Consider the following 22,971-nt stretch of genomic DNA (forward strand, 5'->3'; position numbering starts at 1 on the left):
TAGATGGCAAATTTAGGTGAAATTAGATCCAACCTAAGGAAATCATGTAAGGTTTATTTAGGTAAAATAGATTGCTCATGGTGCCTATGAATTTCCATCACTTATTTCTTATTCCAGACCCCAGGCTAAGCTGTCAGATAGAGCTGAGGTAGAGTTTTCTTTGAGGAGGTGCTATGAAAATCAGTATAATTCTAGTTAACTCTGCCTCAGCTCTTCCCAATACTTGTATTTTCAGTTTTATTTATTTGCTAAAAAAAAAAAAAAAAAATTCATCAACGTGCAAACAAACTAACAGTCTTAAACTGTGAATATGAAAGAGTCCTGCCATACTTCTCACTGATATCCTTTCCGTTTAAAGAAAACTCACATATCTGTTAAGCTCACCTGTTAATTAAAAGCTTGTCTGGAAAATTCCTTGCTAGTTGGAAGCAAAAGAAAGTGTAAAAACTATCTGAGTGCTGGAGCTTTGAATTTTAATTACTTACTCCAAGGTTTGTTCGTGATCCCTCAGGTGTTGGCTGGGCAACAGCAAAGAACTGAAAAAAAGAAACAAAATTATTTTGTAATTCTGGCTGTGGGGAAGAAAATGTATTGAGAAGGCTTCTAATTTTCTCTTCTTATCTTGTTTAGATTTACTCTTTATTAATGTACTTTTAAGGGAGTATCTGCACAAAAAGAAAAAGATTCTGGAAGATTACAGGCAACTACAGTGAATAATTGTTCTCTAGATTTTATATACTTTTTTAATAATATGAGAATTCCTATTGTGTTTGCCTCACAATGGAGAATACAATTATAAATGAGAATAATGCTTACAAATTTGGAATAAAGGGTACAGTTTATCTCAGATCATCGATTATATATATGTATTAAATTTGATGTGCTGTTTATTTTATGTGCATCTAAATAGAAAAGATATTAGCAGTTTTAATAAAAACTTGGGCACTTGTAGGAATTTGATTTCTCTCTCTACCCACCCATATAATAATAGCTGGCATTTTGACCATTTTCTTTCCTTCCTACATTTTTAGAAAAATGATCTTTTTTAGCAGAGCAAAATACTTCATCTAAAGAAAGAGAGTTTGTAAACTGAACATGGAGGCAGGTCTAGTTTTTCTGCTTTTCCTCATTAAAATAATCACCCCCTGCAAAGTCACAATATTTTAATAACATTAATTTTTAGTCCCCCTTTAATAAGGATAAATATCTGAGATTCTGATTTGGATCAGCAATTTTTTTTCTGGTAGGAAAAATCATTTTGACATTTTACAGAGGAACTTAGAGATTACATGAGGTTTCTGATGAATCTTTACATGTGAAAAATTTGACCATCTGAGTCAGATGAAGACTAACACGAGTTCTCCAAGAACTGGGATGAGGACTTCCATTTTTTTTCTCAACACACACACAGCATACATACACCTGTTTAAAAGATTCAGTTAACAGTTAAGCTACTACTCTTGCAAATGGACTTGCAGGCAACAAGATGACAATAGAAAATTAAATTGAAGTAACTCTGCTCATGATAAGTCAGTTTTCTTCCTCAACACTTAAGAATTTCAAATTGAAACAAAAGGTCAAAAAGAACCTAAATGGGAAACAGTTTATATATAAGCCAAATCCGTATTTATGGAGTGGAAATACTAAGCAGAAACTGAACATGTGAGTGCAACAATTCGAGTCTGGAACAGGTTGCAGGACAGTTAAAGAATCAGATGCTGCCTCAGAGTGCATTTAAGGGACTCGTAATGTTGAACAGCCTAGATTTCTTTTGCATTAAGTTCATGATGAAATTTTCCTCATCAAATGAACAAGACTTCATGAACTGTGACTGCACAAGTCATTTTTGGCTATTACACTCAGCTGAGTGCTGCTGGTTTAGCAGTATATGTTCGGTTATATATTCAAGCAGAGACTTGCTCACTGTGTTCAGCTAAAAAATCAGAATATTGTGCAAGTCAGTAATTTTAGTAGCCTTAAATGAATTAAAATATGGAAGTACATTAGGGGTGGATGAAGATTAAACCATGAGAAATTCAGTCACAGTTTAAGAAAGAAAAGAAGAAAGGAAAAGTAAAAAAAACGGAAAAGCAAACAGGTATCTATTGTCCATTTTTTTTTTGGTAGCTAAATGTTTGGTAGCTAATTTTCCAATGGAGACAACCCATTGTTTACTGCAGTTTTGCAGTTTTCTGGGGGACAGGCCTTGGGAGCAGAATCTTATTTACAACAGAAAACACATTACACTAGGAGTAGCCATGATACGTTCAGAGACCAAACCTACAATTTGTGAGACATTTTGTGAATCTGTCATTTATAAAAGAATGTCCTATGTAAATTCAAACACCAGCAGCTCTTGGGTGGATGTGGTGGTGCATCCCCACACCCCCCTTTTGAGTGACATTAAAACCCCCATTTGTGAGAGTAGGCAACTTGTAAATATGACTCTAAATATTAATATATATTCTTTCTGGAGGAATGAGAATCTGAAAAAGGACAATCCTATGTGCAGCCAGACTTCTCCAAAAGGGGACAGAGCTACCAAAGTGACTCCAAGATGATGAAAATAACTTTTAGAATACTTTACATCCAGCAGTCCAGTATTCTCTACATTTCCAAGTGTCTCTAAAAGTTGTGGTTATTTTAAAGAGCAATAAGAAGTTTTTATTCATACCTTCATGCTCATTTTTTGTTATTCTTACTTGTTGACATCCAAAATGAATTCTGATATTTTTTGCATATTGCTGTTAATTTCTGCTGCTTGGAGAGTGACTCTTCTTTTATGGCAGTTATCAACAACTACTTCTCAATATATGAAAGTTATGAAACAGAATCCTATAGAAAAATGTCAAACCATGTTAAACTCCTGTGTGATCCTTGATGATCTGCCAGCATGCCTGATCCATTTCCATTTCCAGCTATGTGCCCTGCTTAATAAATAAACAGTTCCTGTAAAACTTCTCTTTTCAACCCTCTGTGTTGTTTGAAGAAATCCATATCATATTTCAGTCAGGATCTCTTCTCTTAAGAGAACATTAGTAGTGGTTTAGGTCTGAAATTTATAAATGAAGCAAAACTTTTTGCTAGTGAAGCTTTTGGCAAAATATTTTTCCATGTATTGCACAGTCTGTTATCATCATGATCAGCACAGATTTTGTACGTCCCAACAGACTGGTCTCTCATGAGTGAGAAATTTCACTACTCCGAATGAAGTGAAGGATAAGGTATGGGATTTAGCATGGAAATCATTTGATCACTATTGAGTGCTTTTCTGGTTCTTTCCTTGGCAAATACGAAAAAAATACATCTTTCATTATGTTTGGTAGTACAGACGTGTACCAATTGAGAGATGGACTACACCTCCCCAAACATTTTCAGAAGTTGCCAATGAATTTTATGAGTGCTGACATTAAAAAAAATAGCCATATTGATCTGCATCTGTATAACTTCTGCAAGATATCATTAACCAATTCCTTATAAATTAAAAACTGACTTGGGGTTTACTGTTGTATTTGATATTATTCAATGTTAGCTGTAAAAATCATATTTAATATAATTTAGACAGATAAACTGCTAGTTTTATTTCTACATGATCTGCTTTTCTACACTTCTGTATTGTGCAGAGGAGTGAAGTACAGGGCTCCTCCCTCAGGACAGACCTGCCTAAGCTTGGTTTAGTGGTAGTACAGTACAAAAGACTCCCCAGCTGATGACAGGTAGTGTGGGATCACTTCCCAGCATATTTCACACCCAAAAGAGTGTGGGATGTCATCAAAACCTGCACTCTCCAGCACTATGCAAGACAGCTCTTTGTCAAATCTGATGTTTTTTCCAACTCTGCTAATGAGAGGGGAAAGCAAATTCAGAACATGAGCCCACACTTTAGCTTGCATGGGAGGTGCCTCTCCTTTTGGATGAGCACTGCCAGGATTGGCAGCCAGAGCACATTTTTTTCCTACTGGCATTATGACCTTTCAGCAACTTGTAAATCCCCAGTTTATACCAAAATATTATGGTGATACACCTTTTGCTAATTTCAAGGATTTATAAATGAGGATGGAATACCTTGTTAGCAGAAAAGAAAGCACAGATCAATATATCAGGGAAGGACCTGAGCAGAGCAACAATCATACTACAAATGCCAGAGCTGAGCAATTTCCACACAAATAGAACAAAGCTGCCATTGGCAAACAGTTCCAGACTCCCAGGGTCAGAGTGAGCTGTGAGCACTGCTCCAGCCCCATGGTCACCCCATGGGAAGCAGGGGCTGTGACACCCTCAGGGGCTGTGACACCCCCTGATATCCCGGCTCTGCCTTTACAAACAGTGACTCCCCAAGAACACAAAGCTCAACACTTCAAAGCAACCCCCACGCCCCTTTCACAAACGAAACAGCTCAAGTTAGCAACTTCTACTTCACAAGGAAATGCAGAAACTCTTCTTTTCTCTTTAGTTTGCAACTTCCTAGAAGAGAAAGAGGAAATAAGACACAACGTTTGTATCCTGCAATTTGCAGAGCCCACGGTTCCACATTCTCTCACCAGAACATCACGGAGGTGTGACAGCTGACCACAGCTCCCCTTGTGATACACACAACCGAGGCACGGGGTTGGTTCTTGCATGAGAATGGGGAGAAATGCAACTCTCAGTCTTGCAGCTCGAGTGCTGTGCCACAGGATGAAATTAAACTTTTTTAAAGGTAGGAGGGCCAGCTATTGCAACAAGGCTGGCTTCCAGATTTTCACACCAAAGCCTTTACTTCTTCTTCAAACCAACTCATTAGTAAAACACTTCTGCATCTCATCTACAACTTGAGACTGACAATTTCAAGTATAATTAACCTCAGATATGTTTGTAGCTCAGTTATCACCTTATTTACCCAGAGTTTGTCCAGTCTAGCCTTCCGTCCTCCTGTTCTGACCATCTATTAATGTTATGTCAAATTCCAATATTCAGTTAGAGATACAGCCTCTGCAACCTAAAGTATTAATCGGCATTTTTGAAATAGCACAGAATATATTTAATTTGAAAATAGGTGAGACAGCTAAATAATGACTCTGAGTAACAAAATTCTGTATTTTGAGATTTTTTAAGTTTGTTAAGAATAAATGGGAGATTTTCAGAAGGACTAAGCACTCAAGGTGCATCCTTCTGGAATGTCTCTCCAGACAGTTAAAAGTGGTCAATATTTCACATAATGAAAGTGTGAAATCTTGTGTAATTTGAAAAGTGTGTAATTTGAAAGTGTGGTCATTCAGCATTTAAATGATGAACAAACTTTTGAAAGCATTGCCCTGCTGTCTCTCATCACAATGTGCTGTCTTAGGTTAACAATAATTAGAGATGAGTCCCCTGAAATGATAACTGTGCACCTTTCACGAGCCCTAAATTCATGAACTCAATAACCTCTCCTCATCAATGTACTCTGTATTTTCAGTGTGAAACATTACTACTGTTTCAGCTGCTCTGTAATCTCTGAACCATGATGCCATGCAAGGACTGTAATCCTCTGCTGTTGTACAGGGTAACCAGAGTTTTTTGACATTTAAAATATCTAGCGGCATGACAAGCCGTAGTATTTGCATATACATAAATTGTGCCAGGGAAACTCGATGAGTGACAAACCATCAACAGCAAGCTGCAGCATTGCCTGTGGCTTTCACATCAAGCATGGCTGCGTATAAAAATGTTACCATGCTGAAGAAAAGCAGCCTGACCACCACAGCATCTGTTTTATATATACTCCTCTGAAAAAGAGAATTCATCCTCTAAAAACTACTGCAAAGGAGAAAACTACTTGTGTTTATTTGAAACCTCCTTGTATTGGCAATCCATTGAGGGAGAAAAAGTTTCCTTTCCAATATGATACTTGACACCAACTTGTGTGTGAGAATTTTCTTCCCCATCCAACCCTGACTATCTGCAGTGGTATCTCCTGAGGTTAAAGCAGGCTGTGATGCCTGTGAAAGGTTTGTTTTAGCTCCCTATGGCATCCCACCAGTGCCTCTCCCCTCACCTGAAGAAGCAGCTGAACTGTACAACCAAACCCATGGCTAGTGAGGATTAATGTCACAGAAAAGTAAAACATGGATTGGTTTTCATGTGACTGATAGTGCATATATTCCTCAGAATCACAGCAGAGTCCAAAGGGACATTTCATGCAGTTCAAACAAGCAACTCATGCAAACCATCTGCAGCTTAACCACATGACAGACCCAGAGGTGATTTCAGAGTTGCCAGTGAAACAAACTCGGATTCCTCCCACAGAGACAAATCCTGCTGCAAAACAATGCTGAGCATTTCACACCTTGGCGTGAGCCTTGTGAGAGCTGACCAGAAGAAAAAGAGAATAAAGTAACAATGAAAATAAGAGCTAAAAAAGAAACAAAATCAAACTTTAAAGAACCCCTGAAGCGAGAAGATAATGCACAAAGTAAAATCTCTCTTTGTTGCACAACACCCTGCTTTCTCTCCAGCTAGTAGGGTTATGTACTGTACAAGCACCAAATTTAGCATTTTTTAGTCTTGGCTAAGAAAGTTGTACAATGCAAGGTGAAAAGTCGATGTGGAAATAGGTATTAAATGCTGAAGGTTTCTGGTGTTTTTTCCTATGATGTAATTTTTTTTTTAAAAATTGCTGACGGATCCAAACTGGTATAACAGGGAATAATCATAGTACCCCTTTGGTTGGAAAAGACCTTTAAGATCACCAAGTCCAAATGTTAACCCAGCACTGCCAAGGCCATCACTAAACCATGTCCCTGTTTGGCTGACATGACCTGATATTATGCACCACAAGATGACTTCTGAGTTTAAAGAAAGAAAAGATCTTGTTTCTGGACCTCCCTTTAGGAATTACTACATTTTCTCTGTCTGTAAATTCTGATATAGTGAATGGTAGCCAGCCTGGAAAGTGTCTTTTAATAGTGAACACCTCATCCAACTGCTTTTACTTTGTGAAGATAATTTTTTAGCAAAGCAGTACAATATATTTCCTTCCTTCTTGGAAGTCTCTGTGTTCTCAGTTGCTATTTCAAATTAACCTAGATATGGAGATTAAACAACCATTTGGGAAAAAGTGCTAATCAGAGGGAAATAACACTGTCTAGTGTTTCTCAGCCAGAGTGGCTTTGGTGGGGATTAAGTCTGTAGCACAGAAAACAGAGATGACTCTCAGAAATAAGAAATGAAACCATCTATTTTCTGTGACCTCCTACAACAAACAAGGCTTGAGCACAGCAGCTGTGAGAATGCCCTGCATATGCTGGCTGATGGCAATGCAGGGTGAGTTGATTTCAGGCCGTATCCCCTGTGAATGACTGCAGAGCTGGCTTATTCATTTTGTGGCCGCACTCCAGGGCCAAGGTTTATCTCCCAAGCCTCGCAATCCTCTGTGCACACAGCTCTCCCTAGGAAGTCCCAAATAAAATTCTCTTCATCACTACAAAACCAAGTGCTGAGAGTTGGCTTTTGCAAGCACCATCCTTTCCCACCCCTTGCTGAGCCTGGGGGCTTCATGGAAGGGGACCCTTGGTGTTCACGGGACTGAGTGTTCCTGGAGATGGACAAATCAGACCCAGCAGCCTGAGGACAAGCCTGTGCTGTTAAAATTGTCTTTATAGCCAAAGGAAATAGACTTCACAGTCAAATAGAAATAGAAGGGGGAAAAAAAATCATCTGAGCCTCTAGAAGCTGTCACCAATTTTAGGAAACAACAGCAATCCTAAATGTCAGAAAGTTGTTTGAATCTGTGATCTCACACCATCAGAGACAGCAGAGGATCAGGTAACACCTTCTCCAAATTTCAGCCATCAGCAGATGATGCAGAGAGGTCTTTCAGCCTCCCTGATATGGCTGGTGAGGTCTTCCTTATAAAAAAAAAAAAATTCTGCCCCGCTAGAAATTTTTGGTGAGTCCTGGTGTGCCTCAGCCACACCTGGATTAATGTCACTGGTCAGAGAAAGCTCAGCTTACCGAAAAGATAACAACTCCCATATTCAATAAGCCAATTGCCTCCTTCCGTGGCTCCCTTGATTCCTGTGTTACTGACAAGAAAGGCTCATAGCAGTATTAAGTCAGTTTATAGTTTTTTAGCTTTTATTTTGCAAAATTGTGTTTTTCAAAAGAGTATATGAATAATCAAAGTATAAATAATGAGACAAATCAGCAAACGCAGTAATTTCTATGTGTAAAATAGTTTCAAATCAGAAATTGGAGTTATATTTATACTAATGACAACCTTAACATCCTAACAGACTCCAATTTTTGCATAAAAATGATACATTTTAAATCTCTAAAACCTTGATGGGGATTTTATACTCTGTTTATGTTAAACCAAAAAAGTGAACTTAAAGTAATCATGTAAATTGAATGATAATAAGAGTTCTTTTATATTTTTAGACTACTTCAAATGAATAATTTAAAAGGCATCAAGCAAAATATTTTATTAACATAAAGTTAATGGTATATTTTTATAGTGTCTGATTTTCAAAAATTTGTACTAAGGCATTATCATAATCAGCTCATGTCAGTAGCATGCCATTTTACATGCTTTTATTTTTTCACTAATGTACTCCCTGGCACAGACACGAAGTCTAAACTGAGCTATCACTACTGCCTTTATTAAAATACTTGTAATTTGTTTGCTTCTACAGAAATCTAAAATAAAGCGGACCCTGCTCTGTGAACTGAAATTTTTGTTCGGATGTATTCCAATGACAAATTCAAGGGCCCAGCAGTGGCATGTCCCAGCACTCTCAAAGAGAAAGAAAATAAAAAAGCATCAGCCAGGGTGTGTGACAAAAGCTGGTATTATGCTGTGAAACCGAGACAATTACAGAATGTTAGAGAATTCCTTGCCATTCCCTGGCTAGAAAAAAAAAAAGAAAAAAGAAAAAAAAACCCAAAAAAACCTTACTCAGTACCAGCTTAAGGACAGATAAAAATGATCTCACAAGCATAACATTTCAGTTCTAATTCCAAGTATAATTTCTTTCAAAACAACCACTTACTGTGTGGCAGGTATGAGTTTGTAAAACCTCACAAAACCCGCATTTAAACTTAGTTAAAATGCACAAAGTCTATACTACATTTAATTTCTTTTTAAAGAATCATTTCACATAACTTATTCAAATATTTTTTCCAGATAAATAGGGCTGCTCTTTTTATTTCTTCCCTCATCCCAAGTAAAGGACAAAATAACACTCTTGTTCTAATCAGACAACTCTCATCAATAATCAATTTAGACTTTTTTAAAATCTGTGATTGCACTTTCAAATGTGCATTGCTTTATTATCTATTCCAAAATAATTGTTTATCATGAATTCTGATATAAATATACCCCCATTTCGTGGGACGGAGCATTGCCATTGGCTTTGCTCGGAATAGATAGAGCTGAAGTCAGTCATGAACAGAACGAAAGACGAAGCAATTGCAGACTTAGGCTGTGGAAACAAACTTGGCATGTTTAATTACCCTTATCAAAGGACTTGATACTTTGATAATATACTGTGTAAAAATGCTGTAACATTTGAGAATAATTTGAATTAAAAATTCCAATTGATGGTTTGTCAAAATAAAATATAAAAAGGCTATGAGGGTAAATACGCAGCCTCATGAGTCTTCTTCAGTACTTCAGTGTCTTAATAATCACCAGTAAACATTTGAAGCCCCCAAAATGTTCAAATGATTAATTTAAAAAAGAAACAAAGCAGGGGGATTTTTGAGTGTGGAGTCCTATGACAGACTTCAAAGATTCCTTGAAAAGAGAACACTTTGTGATGGAAATATTTTTCCTTGGGGGTTTTCTACCACCATTTGAAATTTTAGATAGTTTTCCCAGGATGTTGTGCCCATTCTATTACCATCTTCTCTACAGCAGCAAAATATTATTAAAATATGATAAGATGAAGAAAATCCACAAAGTTGCTTGGTCTCACAAGTTTTGAATTAGAGGAATACGTGATGTTTTTTTTTCACTCTAATGAAAAAAAAAACAATTTGTAAGGAAAACATCATAAAATTTAAGGCAATAAACTCTTCTGATACTTGGGTTGTTTTTGATTGTTTGTCTTTGAATTGTGAATGAAACAATAAAGTATTTTTTTTTATCTTATCATTAAACACTCCTAGATGTACACTGGAGTTCCTCTTGGAGTTCCACATTTCTGGCAGTGAAATTCATCTTGTGTAGTTTTAGCTCAAAACCTAAACATGACTTGAAACACCCCACTTAGATTTTGAAATCTCAGAGGGCTCTGCTCTGCAGTAACTGCTGTTTCCTAAATATACATCTTGTGTTGGTTTATATGTGCACCCTTTTACTTAAAGACATGTTTTAAGACTGTAAAAAATTCAAAAAAACCCCATGGATATCACTTAGTTCTACCACTTCCTTTACAGAGAAAAAAAATGAAAAAAAAACCCACCCACCCAAATCCTACAATAATATACAAAAAAAAATCATCAAAACAAACCAATGGAATCCTCTTCTGCTGGTTTTTAAATGGTAAACAGAATAGTTAATGGCATTTATTACTAGAACCTACTCCAATTCCAATTCAGATTATCAAAAAAATTCCAGTAACTCATAAATAAAAGGAAAAATTAAACACAATGAAATATCTCTTATTTCTAAAGCTGAGAATTTTCCTATTATAGTCATGTCAGAATATTTTTTCTTTTTCTTCTCCAGTGACATGTTACATTAACATCAATTATTCACTGGAAAAAATGACCAGGTGAATTTTTGTATTCTCATTTCCTAAAATCTTTAAACCCAAACTGACTGGGTTTCCAAAATATACAATTCATAAAAACAAATAATTCCACTTATACATGAATAATTAAAATGCAGAAATCAGATTACATGACCTTTCTAACATAAAATCACAACTCTATCCCCATCAAACTGATGAACAAAGCATCCAGAAAAGTGGAATGCAGACAGCCTCATTCATCACCCTCCTCTGCCCTGTGGAGGTTCTGGTGTTAATTTGGGACACACAGACCAGAGAATGTGCTTGATGGGACTCTGTCAGCTGGGGTAAGGCTGCTGAGTAAATAAACTGCCAGGAAAAGCTGTATTCAGCTCTGCGAAAGGAGAACTCTTTAATATGATGCAGAGGTGACTAACTGGGAGCATTTTAAAACCATGCAAGCAGAAAAAACCAAATTATGTCAGAGAGAATTTTTTAGATATTAAGATGTAAATTTCACAAATCGAGCTTGTACTGAAAACTGGGCTACAGTGATGATCAACATCCATGCTAAGGGAAAAACTTCATCCATTAGTAGGAAATTGCTGGAAATGCAACTCCATAGAAGAATATATCACTTTGATTTTCCTGCTGCAAAATGTCAATATATTAAAAATTTTAAAAGAGGTGGGTTTGCTGTAAGGGTTGGTTGAATGGCCAAACCCACCCCCTGCCATACCCACTTTACTGTGTCTCTACTTTAAAAAACCATTAATTATCAGGAACATGGCAACATTTTCCTGCAGTTTTATTCTCCTTACATTTGTTATATTGACAGCACCTTCAAAATAAATATTTAGGTCTAATTCCATTAAAGTGTACCCAAATCACCCAATGGGAAATAAAAATCATTAAAGCTATGTCTAGCTGTTGATACAGTGTCCTGTTGTTTACACTTCTTTTAATAGAACTTGCTTTATTTATAATAAACACCCCTCTCTGGAAATCAAGGATGTAAGATGCCTCCTTTCAGCTAAGCTAAGAGATTCTCTAATATTGCCCCTTCTTGATAAACCAGCTAATCTAGGAATTCTAAATCCTGAAGGAAAAATAAAGGAAGTTCAGGTAAATAAGCTGGACCTTTTGGCAGTTTCCTGTATTGTCCCCTTCTGTGCCATTTTCCATGAGCAGAGGACAATCAGGATTAGTATCTCCTCTGGAAGTTCTGGCAACTGACCAAATCAGACACTGCTGAATTTTCCTGAAAATGGTTTTTTAAGTCTGGCTCAAGGCTTCCCAGCCACAACTGGAAGTAAAGCCTTGATAATCTAGAAGAAAATTATTTTTAAATTATTACACCCTCTTTTATAGGACAGGAATTCTTTCTTCCTGACAGGACAAGACCCTCACTGGAAGTGATTGTAAAGCCATTGAGTCTGGAGTTTTCTAAAAAATCAGACAAAATGTTGTTTTGGAGTATGGAGATCAGATTTTGTAAATCAAGTGGAAGAGCTTATTAGAGGCAGAAAGCTCCATGTCAGGTCTCCAGAGGAGAGACACACAGAGGTGAATGGAAATGGTTTGGTGGCCTTAGTTCTCTACTGTTTAATGCATGCAGGAAACAGGATCCACAGTTTTCTGTGGCCTCCATGCTGTGGTTATTTTCTGCTGAATAGCACAGAAATAAAAGCTTTTATATGTATTTTTGGAAGTAGAATTCTTACAGGGGTGAAATAACTGTAATCAAGAGCAAGCTGAATATGGAGTGTAGGAGGATAAGAAAGCTTTTCAGGGCTAGAGTGTCCTGCAGAAGACAAGTAAGTCTGAAGTAAAGATGGTATTTTAAACAGAGCTTCACAAGAAACTTTCAGATGTATAAAAGTGCCTTTAGGGTCAATGTGAGAACACTTCTTGCAGGATGTTTACATGGATATTTCAGGGGTGTTCTCAGCTGTTTGTGGATTTGTACAACCTTCTGTGATTGTCTCATTTGAATTAGAAAGCCATGAGCACTCAGGATAATTCTGCATTGCACCTGCACCTACACAGAGAAATAATTCCTTATTGCTTTGTGCCAAGATGGAAAAGTGTTGGTGGCCCAGATCAAGAACGTGTCACGTACTTGAGGAAGTGATTAAAACCATAAAAAATAGCCAGCATAGAGCCAGTCAGAAAGCTAGGATATATCTGAATGCTAAAAGTCACATCTGTTCCCTCCTCTCATCCAAATCTGATGATCATATTCAGAATTTTGGTTTGGTCTCATAAATAAAAATTAATTAAAAAGTAAAAATGATGAAGAAATTGTGGGTATACACATTTATATATATACTACAGTAGGTTTTGTACTATTCCTCTGCTCAAGCAACCTGTAAACAACTCTTCAAAAATTCTTTGTCCACATTGTCAATACCATTTCTCTTTTTGTTATAAGTGCACACATAAATACTCTTTATTTAGTGTGTACTTAGAGCAGTGAGGATGCACCATCCGTGCTGAGGAGGCTCGACATAACCACACTCAAGCAACCTGCTAAGGATTTCATTCTTTGTGTTTACAACATTCTGTCATGACTCAAATTCCTGCCTCTACATTGTTTTTTAAACAATGGCTTTTCTTTTTTCCCAGATTGAAATACAAAGCTTCAGTTTTATAACAAGAATTAGTTGGGGAATAATAGCAGTGCTGCACAAAAGGAGAACAAAGTAGTCAGATATTTCCCTGTATGTTTTGTTTTCATCCATCCACACAATCCAGGAAAACATAACTCTATGCACACATACACAAACACTCTCTAGAGGAAATTAGTACAGAATACAAATGCACTGCATTAATATGTGAGTTCTGATCACAGCGTCAGCTGTACCCTTTTCTCCTTTGTACTTAACTTCTCTTAACTTTTAAAGTTGAGAATTGCCATTGAGTGATGTTTAAATGGACATCAACAGCAATTTCTCTGTCTTGCCTTATGTTATTATTCAACTCAACAGCTATAATCTATACAAAAATAATGCTTCATCTGTTGATTATAGTCCCAGGAAGAATTGTGAGGAAAAAAAAAAAGAGGAAACTGTTAAAAGTTTAGCAAAAGAACGACTGGGAGGGTATTGAAATTAAACCAGCCACATCCAGCCATTGCAGGAATGAGGATAACTGTGCACACCAACTGCAGCAATGTGTGCATGGGATGAGAGATGCACATCCTGACATGGAATCCAACGAGCTAATGGTTTGCTTCTTTTCAATCTTTCCTTAAACTTTTGCCTTTTAAACAAAAAAACCCACAAAACCCCCCCAAAATAATGACAACAAAACTTTAGAAAGAATGAGATTGCCACTGGTTAGTCCTGTAGTTGTGCTGAAACAATCCTGATGAATCAGGTCTCATATATCCTTGTACTCTTTACTTCTTTTCCCATAAAAAGTCTTAAAGTGTAAGATCTCTGGGACATGAACAATCTTTTGTTCTTTGCCTGTATGTACTGAATAATGCAGCGTCCTGATTTGTGACTGGGCTCCCAAGTGCTGTGATGTAATACAAATAATGAATGAAAGCACTTAATTTTTAATTTAAAATAAAATTGACAAAAGTGATTACTAATTTTAGACTTATCAACCAGAAACAGCTGGGATCTCATTTTAGGAGATCCCAAGCATCTATCCTCTCAGATAATTCAAGTGCAGCTGGAGAGCTCAGATTGAGCACCCAATATCCTCAGCCCCAAAATTAATTGAGGATTTTGAAAGTGCTGGCTCAAACATTAGCACATTCCGTTGATTATCCTTTTGAGGGGCCTGTTCTTTCTGCATTCGCCAGGCAGGGCAAAGGGACTCTGTTCTTGTCTTGTGTTTCAATAATCCCTTTCTCTTTGAAAGGACAGGTGCAAATTAAGACTCACTGGAGGATGCCCAAAGAATCAAACAACCTATACCTCAAAATATAAATGCATTTCCACCTCTGCCTTAGTTCCACCCGTGCCATGCTCTGCTCACTTACTGGGCATCTTCCAATAATTCTCTCCAGCTAAGAGAGCTGGGACAGAGCTGCCTTGGATGCTGCCGGTGTTCTTGGATGGTCAACAAAGGGTGCTAATGGACATGGCAGCTGGCTTTCTCCCTCTTGAGGCTAAACATTTTCCCTGCACTAACTCCACACTTGACTGATCCAAGAGCTGACAGCTGTGAGTTTGTCCTGAAACCATGCTGCAGTAACTGCTGCCATTTCACAATATAACTCTACTTTCTCATGTGGATTTAGTGCCAAGTACACAGCAGTTTGTGAGCCACGCAGTACAGAAAAAAGCTGAGAGAAACAAACACATTTCATTTCTGTCTACGTTACCAGCACTTTTCCTTCTTTATTCTGAGCTTACAAGCTAAGGAAGAGTGGCAAAGGAACCTGAGACATTTTAAAGGCTATGCCTGAAAAATCTGCTTTTGCATGAGTGACAAATGGGTAGAATTACAGATTTTGATGGAGATTTAACTGGATTAGCTCTTAATACTATATTTTATATTATTATTCATGAGTGTACTTCCAGCCACTTTCATTTGGAATGAGTTGAGAAATGTTCAGAGGACAAAAACCTGGGGGATGCCTCTGAAATGATGTGTGTATATTTGATACCTAGCAGTAACTCAAAAGTTAATGCAGTAACTTGCAACTTATGATTCTTGTTACCACTATGTAAAGGTGGAAGCATTACTTATACTTTTTCAGACCACTGAACTAAGGAAAGCAAAATAACTGAAATATGGAACCTGCCAGGAAATTCAGAGACAGCAAACTCAACACATGCTGTATGTACCTGTAATATAGTGTAGCAACAGTTGTTACTTCACAGCAGTCCCTTGTATTTCTGTTTCCATTTAATTCTCACAGCCTGCCATATGACCAAACACTTAGAAGAAAAATTAGCAAATCATAAGTGATTATATTCCATTAAACCTTTAGAAAACTGGACAGTCTACCTGATTTTTGGCAAGCAAATAAGTACCTTTCAGAAGGTAAGGAGCTACTAGAGAATGTTTTATTTTCTGAGTACTTTGGAAAGGCTTGCATGTCACATAAAATTCATCAACTTTTAGTGAAATCAAACAAATAGCCAAGTTATATTCTATTTGCAGCAATTAAACAGCATGTAAAATATTTTCAGAAGCTAAAGATTCAGTCCTATAACCACCAGAAATAAACCAGAAATGCTAAGAACTCTCAGGAATTCCAGCACCTTTGGAAGGCAAGCTCTTTCTTACTTGTGCCTGCACATGACCCTGAAAGTCCAAGGTAACTGCAGGGGCCACACCTGACATTTCCAGCTCCTGATCACAGCAGCCAATTCATTTTGAAAGCTAAAATTATTTTCTCTCTCAGAAGTTCTTATAATAGCTTATTTGTGAAAAATACCAGCGTGAATCGATTCCTTGAAGCCAAAACTCAGGGCTGAAGAAAACATGCATGCATTTATCACAACAATATAGTGCTGGAAAAAGCAATATTACTGTAACAAATCTGGAAAAAAACAATGAGTACTGGGAGAGGTGGAACACAGCCTGCTTCACCAATGCCAGAAAGATTTCACGCTTCAGGACAGTGCTGTTTCAATTTTTTTCTGCCTTTTTTTTAACTTTTAGGAGGATCATAACTAATTTAAATAACTGTGAAGGTTCTCATGTATTTCATACTTATATGCCACATTTTTATTATTTTAATAACTTTCTTAATATTAGGGAAAAGGTGTTTTTTTGCTAGTGGGAGGTTCCACAGTCCCAGTCCCCAGTATCCATACTATCAGCAGAAGAGCTAAAGCAGCAGTGCTGACTTCTCGACTCTCTCAGCAGAGTTCCTCAGGCTTGAAGATCTCAGCTGCAACAGAAACTGGGTTTTTCAGCCTCCCTAGCTCAGATGGTCTTTGCACTCCCTTCTGAGACTGTCACAGGGTGTTAATTATATCTCCCTGCAGCCTGAGGCTTGGGAGGTGAGCCCCTGCCTATTAGCAATGAACTTTCCCGTAGCTACAAACCTGTGCCAGCTTTACAACAATGTTGACTAAATAGAAGTGCTCACATTTCTACCTGCCACTGTCACCAAGGTCCCTGAACATTACTGCTGGGGGTTAACTTTCTCCTCAGGCTGGGAGGAGCGTGGGCAGCATTGCTGTCTCTGTGGGCAGGAGGAAGTGAACCACTCTGAGCTGCTCCAGCTGGACAAGGGGAAGTGAAGATGGGACAGAGGAAGCTGGTGCTGTTCAGCACAAAACCAGCATCTCCACATTCACTCCTTTTCTAAATCTGTGAAATTCTGACATTATGGAAATTGCTCTGAATATGAACAAAGAGGGATGAAAGGAGCTTAAAATGTTTTAAGCAATTTCTGTGAAAAGAGATATGTATTGATCACCCAACTTCAGTGCAAGGGGAACCAACTCCTGATACTCCCAGTGACCTCTGGATCAACCTATTTAATTCCATTGATCCCTGAGCAGCCTCCGAAGACCATCAGCCAAGCCTCTCACTGTTGGCTGCTGTGAGCAATCCCCAAAAGACTACTCCCAGCTCTCAAGAACATCCCCATTTCCTGACACTGTGGAAAAGGCACAGGAGGCCAGGCAGGAGGGGGAATTCAGGATGTGCTCATTCTCCCACATGAGAATCCCAGAACCCATGTCTGGCTCGTCCTTCAGAGGGAAACCTCAGCTGGCAGCTTTCTGTTCCTTGCTTTTTAAACCCCATCTCTCTTCTCAATGAGTTTTCCATCTCTTCTGCTCTCTATGTATTTAGCAAGCTGCTTAGGTTCCATTCCTTAACAATGCATCTTTTAAAAAAAGTCATTCCTTAAGTAACCATTCTTTCTTACTTGCACTGATTTAAAGGGAAAAAAAAACAACCCCTCTTTTAATCTCCTATTACATTATCAATATATCCATTCTATACTCAGTTTTGAGTGTAGAATCACAATTTGAAAATAAAAATGAAAATGCAACATGATGCAGTGGTTATTCATCATTCATAACCACAGCTTTTTCTGAGAATTACCAATCGCTTATTACATAGAATTGTACATTTCAAGGACATGAAAAGCGCTAAAGGGAATGTAGCCTGTTTTTCTTTTTTCCTCTTTTCAGCAACTCAGAGAAAGGGAAGAGCAATCACAGTAAATATCTAGTCCTTCTGATGGATTTTCATGAAGTAGTTTTGCTTGTGTGTTTAAAAAGTAACCAAAGTGGGATTTGCTGTGAAGTTGAATTGGGAAATGGATGGTTCTTAAATGCTGAATACAGAAAAAAAAAAAAAATTCTATCATTTCAGATCAAAATAGGGCACAGAATAAGGACAAGATTTTGAATTTAAATGAAAAGTTGTGACTGAAGCTGGTAAAATTATTGACTATACTGTTTGAGATTGTATTCCTTTTTCTGTTCACAATAGATTTATAAGCAGACTATACGAATCAGATCACAATTAGTGGACCCTGGGTGAGAACATATCTCAGCATCAGAGTTCCTGATGAGTTATTCATTTCACTCTGCATTATTCATGATGTGCAATTGGTCAGCTAAAATCACTGTATCACTTTTGTTCCTGGTGTAGACAAAACAACTTCTACAATGAAGAGCAGAAAATATGCCTGCTCATGTCAGAATATCTTTGCTTCTAAATGGTTAGGGCCACTTTTATACAAAGACCAGTCATTCCACAAACAACCCCAGCTTAAAAATAGTCAATAAGACAAAGAACAGAAGAACTCTCTAAATTCAAACAGTTTTTGGACCTAGGTCATGGATCAGACAAATAGATCAGATAGACTAATCTAGAAAATAAGCATATTTTTGCTCCATAGGAAAGTAATGGGGGGAGAATCACACATAAAATCTCAAATTGAGAAGCAAACATCAGAAGGAGAATCAAGAGGTTTAGATGTGAATCTCCTGGTCGTATGGGATGATGAAAGATGCAGATTACTAAATGTACGTAGCCAACACATCCTTCTTAACTGGCCCTTCCTTACATGCAGGCAAACATGGCTGTATAAGTCAGTGTTCTGCTGCTGCAGTTCAGCCCTCCTTTGTGAGGATCTGTGGGTGGACACAGTCTCCTTCTAGATTTTTGTAGTACATACTTGTACCATCACAAAAATATCTTATATTTTGGTTTACCAGTGAAAAATGCCAGTTTAGTACTGCAAAATAAGCCAACGTTTAAGCAGATCCATTTCTTCAGCAGTCCCTTTAAAATGGATATTTTTTCACTGTATTGTTAGAACCAGCCTTGGTCAATCAAACACAGTTTCCTTGTTGCTGAGTCTTGATTGCTTCCATGACAACAATGCTATTTTATAGCAAGAGTATCCTCATATATAATTAAGGACACTATATGCTTGTTTATATTGAATTTAAAAGATAACTTGAAGAACTCATCATGTTTCTTCAGTTGTGTCTCTGAACAGTGCTATTAAATCATAAATATTCAAAACTAAGGTAACTTTATGTTCTGTTCTGAAAGGGAGCTGTTTACAGAACTGCTATTTAAGCTTTAGACTGTTCCATTAAGAAAGCATTTAAATGATTGCCATGTTATTTGGAACCCATGAAAATCAAAAAAATAAGGAAAAATAAAATAATAGCCCTAAAATAAATAAACAAAACCAACAATTTTTTAAAAAGGAGGAAAAAACCCCTAATTCCTACATGAAAATAAAAATACAAGCTCGTGCACAAACCCATTTTCTCTGCCCTGGAATGCACCTGGCATCTCCTAAAGCCTTGCAGAACACCTTTCTCAGAGGCAGAAGGAATTCTGCACGTGCTGCTCACAGACCCCGCTGCCAGGAAGGACCTGCACCAGGATTTGGGCTCCTCCTGAGATTCCCTCTTGGAAGTTTGGTGTCAGTTTTGACTTCTTTTCTTTTGAGATTTTAGTTCATACTCAGAGGAACAATTTTTATGGACTCCAATCCTGATGTGACAATATCAAGGACTTTGGCACAGAGGAATCTGAATTTCAAAAGTAAAATCATTTAATGAATGCATAGCGCATCCCTTCTTCATTATGCTGAAGACAGCCCTGGAGTTGGGCAATGCATTCACTAATTCTCTATTAGAAATGTTATTCTACATTCCTCATTTGTAAAATAGCATTAAAAAAAAAAGTCAAGATGTTTGGCTAAAAAAGCTTTCATACCATTTTGAACTTTCCTAGTATATTTTTAAAAGCAGGAGATAATCCTTTTTCGCAGCTATTGTGTTTTATTCTGTTGAAGGTTGCTGGCTGTAAAACATTGTACCTCCCTTTAAACTTTTCCATATAACTTGATTAGACAGCAGTAATCTCTAATGCTTTCATGTGCAAATTTAGGAATGACCCGGAACAAGAGTTTCCTTCATCCCCATAGCAACCAGGAGGATGGAAGAATGCCACTCACCAGGCAATGCAAGGCAAATTTCATCCCTTTGATGTTAATTAACAAATTGCTTTCAGAAAAGTCAATGCATTTTTCTCCTTTAAATGTTTGTGATAAATTTTTAATATGTCTGAAAATGAAAGAAATGCAGAAGCATTGGCTGCTGAGAGGGGAGTGTGGACAACTACCTTGGCACTGGTGCTACAGCAGTGATGACTCCCAGGAAGGGTTTGCAGCAGCTGCTCATAAATTACCTTGGGTGAATTTTGGGACTTGGAGTTAGGGACTCATACCTCCAACTAGTTTTATTTCTAGTGTCCACTCTGATGTGGGCCCTGCTATAAGAAAGCTATCCATCCATTTTCAGTTGTGAGCATGAAAAACATAATAGGATAACACACAAAAAATTCCTTAAGATGAGGTTTTAAGCATATCCAAATAATTTTGATATACTTAGCACGAAAATCACTTCTCATTTATAAATTTTGTTTGCACAGTTCTTAGACTGCTTGTTCCTCTTCTTTCTCTTTCCCCAGTTTTCCAAATGCTTTACAAAAATGATCAGTTCTTAATACAAATTCCTTTAGGGACTACTGACCTGTTCCTGATTTTGCTGATAAGAGAAAGCTTGGAAGTTGTCCGTCGCTCAAAACCCACCAAGAAACCCCACCAGAGTTCCTGCTGTGAAGGAATACACCAGTTCACTGGTTAAGATTCTTAGTTCAGAGAATGTGTTTTCTTTTCTGCCCCATTTTTTAGATTTTCCAGGACTAATCACCTGGGTAAAACTTCATTACAGAGGTGATCTGAATAACTCCAGGTGATCTGAGGAGCTCCAGCGGAATTCAGCTCAATGAAACAATCACACTGCAACCCCTTACAGACACTGATTTCATTGTTATGTGGTTTATTCTTGCCAGACTCTGTCACTTTCACCTGGATCTTCTTTTTGTTGATACAAATGCTTTCTTAAATGATGTTTGAGATCCTGGAGGTGACACTGTAACTCAAGTTACCTCCAGCAAAGTTCAGACTGCGCTCTGTTCCCACGTGGGCACTGTGGAGAGCAGAACCTGGTGGGGTCACAGGATGCTGGGGCTCTGAACAAGATGTGCAGTCCCTGTCCCTGGAGGTTTGCAAGACCAGAGCCTGGGCTGACCTCAGAGGTGCCCCTGCTCCAGCCAGGTGGTTTGGATTTGCAGCCTCCTGAGGTCCCTGCCAGCCCAAAATATCATATGATGCTATTACCAGATACAATGACGGAGTAACAAAAAAAGTCCTACAAGATGTCAGATATTGTAGCAAAAGGTAAATGAACAAGAAGCAGGTTTAAGCAACCCAAGATTTTGATGACACTCACTGCCCAAATTACCTTTAACTTCAGCTGAACTGAAAACAAAGCTGTGATTGGAGACAAAATTGCAAGTTTCTAATCCCCAGCAATGGCACATTGATTCCAGAAACCTTTCCTTCCCTGAATGTTACAAAATCCCTGCTGCAGTTTTGTTTGCACCTCCCCATCAGTTAGGAATTGTGTGAAACTCCACAATGCTTTTCTAACACACACTGCAGCAAAAGATTCTCCCTACCCATCATTTAAAAAAATTACAGAATAAATTCCACTTGTCCTGTATTTGTGTATAATCTTATTTAACATCTTTGCTACTCAGCACAGCAGGGAAAGTCCATTAGAAGAATGGCATACTAATATCCCACCAGAGTGAAATGAGAGACTTCTCCCTACTGCTCTTTGCCTCAACTATCAAAACTAAAACACTGAACATAAATCTGCATGGCTGTAGTCCTAGAGAAGGAAAGCTGTGTGGTGACTTTCCTCTCACCCTAATTCACCCTCACATGAGTTACACTCAGCACACAGAATATAAATTTACAGACCAAGTCTTTATCTGGCCCATACCTCCCAGGGCAGATGGTAAGAGTGGATGATGATAAGTATCCCACCTTGTACAGGAGAGTGGACTGAAAAAACTGGGTGTTTGAAGATGCTTGTGAACCCTTTGGGCTTCATTCAATGGAAAGAGGAACATCCAAAGGTTAAGCTAAATGCTACAATGATTTTCTAAATCAGAAATCTTAATTTAGAAAAGAGTTGAAGGAGATGCAGTGTAGCCCTGTATCCTGAAAAACATTTAGATTTTAATCCAGTAGCTGAAATCAAAATCCTCTTTGCATACAGTGATATGAAAAGCACTTATTTCAACAAGACTTAAATTATTTCCTAAAGAGAACAGAAACAGGTTTGAAGACTCCAAATGTGTTCGTATCTTGTGCTTGTATTTCTCTCTAAATATTTCCCTTTTTTCAGGTAACTTTTAATTTTGTTTTTTTTAATGGAAAAACATGTACAGAACCATTATATTTTGGCCAAACCTTCTAGTCAAACAGCTTTAACTGTTTTCTACCAGGCAGGTTTGCAGCATTACCTTTCCATACTGATTTACAGATAGGGACCTGCTTTCTAAAAGAGATTATAGTTTCTGAAAAATATAACTCCACTGGAGAAAGTTGTTTTTCAGCCATCTGAGAAGGTGCCACTCCTATCTTCCAATTAGAGTGGTGCAGGCAGGGGGAGTAATAATGTTTACTTGGAAAAACATGAAAATATGCATATGCAATACAGTAAATAAAATTAAAATAAACATGAGATTTTAAATTCTATTTACTGGAAGTGGCTGGCTCAACTGTGCAACTGCTCAGCCTTGTATGTGAGTCATGCTAATGTATGAATTCATTCAATACAGTATGATTATTTTGCCAAGCAATATATTAGAAAACTCTTACCAGAACTTCCCAGAGCAGCCAGTCATATAAATTCATATTTTATAATGAAAACAGAAATCCCATTGTAGTCTAATA

The 22,971-nt window shown here is 37.6% G+C and overlaps 1 protein-coding gene across 16 annotated transcripts in view; it reads right to left on the reverse strand.

Annotated features, from left to right (window-relative positions):
* Positions 1-22,971, reverse strand: part of TENM2 (teneurin transmembrane protein 2) — a 1,085,256-nt gene that overhangs the window by 653,762 nt on the left and 408,523 nt on the right. For all 16 annotated transcript variants that reach the window (XM_068205619.1, XM_068205638.1, XM_068205636.1 and 13 more), the window contains one exon: positions 486-536. The gene's annotated coding sequence lies outside the window, so the exon portion shown is untranslated. The remainder of the gene's footprint in view (positions 1-485; positions 537-22,971) is intronic.

Source organism: Anomalospiza imberbis, chromosome 15 (genome assembly GCF_031753505.1).
Source record: "Anomalospiza imberbis isolate Cuckoo-Finch-1a 21T00152 chromosome 15, ASM3175350v1, whole genome shotgun sequence".
In the NCBI taxonomy this organism is placed as follows: domain Eukaryota; kingdom Metazoa; phylum Chordata; class Aves; order Passeriformes; family Viduidae; genus Anomalospiza; species Anomalospiza imberbis.